Genomic DNA, 1132 nt, shown 5'->3' with positions numbered 1-1132 from the left:
ATTTTTAAAACAAATAAACCAAAACAAAGACCAAATCTTATATATCTAAAAAGTCCATCCTCATCTCAACATGCAAACATGTCACATGACCAAACAATTATGGATGAGATAAGACCCACCTCAACATTCAATCATGTATGGGAAAAGATCCATTATCACATGCAACCATGCGTGTTAAAGTACCATTCATTCTTCTATTCTACTTACTAGATGTCTCGTTGCGACGCAGAGACCAACCACACGTATCGCAAAACTCCGCCAGCACTCAACAATGAAGTGACCCTTCTCACCACATCGATAGCATAGCATCTTCTCCTTCTTACGCGCCCACTTGGACGCTCTCTCAGACTCTATCCTGTCGCCTGCCTCAGCTGAAACACCAGTCCCAGGAACTTCTGCGTTGGCCAATGTCGTCACTACCTCCATCGCCTGGCTAGGCAGTTCGGTCGACTGAACGGGATCGGCTGCCACATCAGTAGCCTGGTGGTCCACAACGGCCGGTGACGGAGGCTGTCTGCGGTATCGACCACGACCACCACCACGGTGACCACGGTAGTGTAACACCCCTAGTGTCAAGCTACAGTAATCCCCTACTAATGACGGCAAGTCATCACTGTTACTGTTGCTAATCTCACTTTGATTCAAAACCAATTCAAATTCAATTTTAAAATAAAGTCAAATAAATTATTTCTCCAAACAGTAAAACAAAAATGTTCGCTGGGTTGCAAATATTCACTAACTAAATGTCATGAGTGATTCAACATCATTTGAGATAGCTACTTTCCCCTGGGAATTAAAGCAATTCCAAATCAGCATTTTTAAATGCTTTTCCATTTGTGAAAAATCCAAATCAATTCAAACTCCTCCCAAACTTTTTGTGGCAGCTGCCAAATATTGTAATGTGTTTATTTGGCCCAGTCCCACATTTTACAGAACCACTTTTGGCAGCTCAAATATTGCAAAGCATTTTCTGTAAAAAGAAAAGAGCTTTAGAAATAAAACAAAAAGAAAAAGGAAAAGCAGAGGGGAGAGAAAGCCCCTGCCTCCCTGGGCCTGGGCCCATCCGGACCAGTCGTCCCATCCTAGGCGGCCCACCTCCCCCGGTCGCTCTCTTCCTCCCCTGTTCAGCCGA

Source organism: Triticum urartu, chromosome 4A (genome assembly GCF_056163025.1).
Source record: "Triticum urartu cultivar PI428250 chromosome 4A, HENAU_Tu73, whole genome shotgun sequence".
In the NCBI taxonomy this organism is placed as follows: Eukaryota; Viridiplantae; Streptophyta; class Magnoliopsida; order Poales; family Poaceae; genus Triticum; species Triticum urartu.
This window is presented reverse-complemented; position numbering follows the sequence as displayed.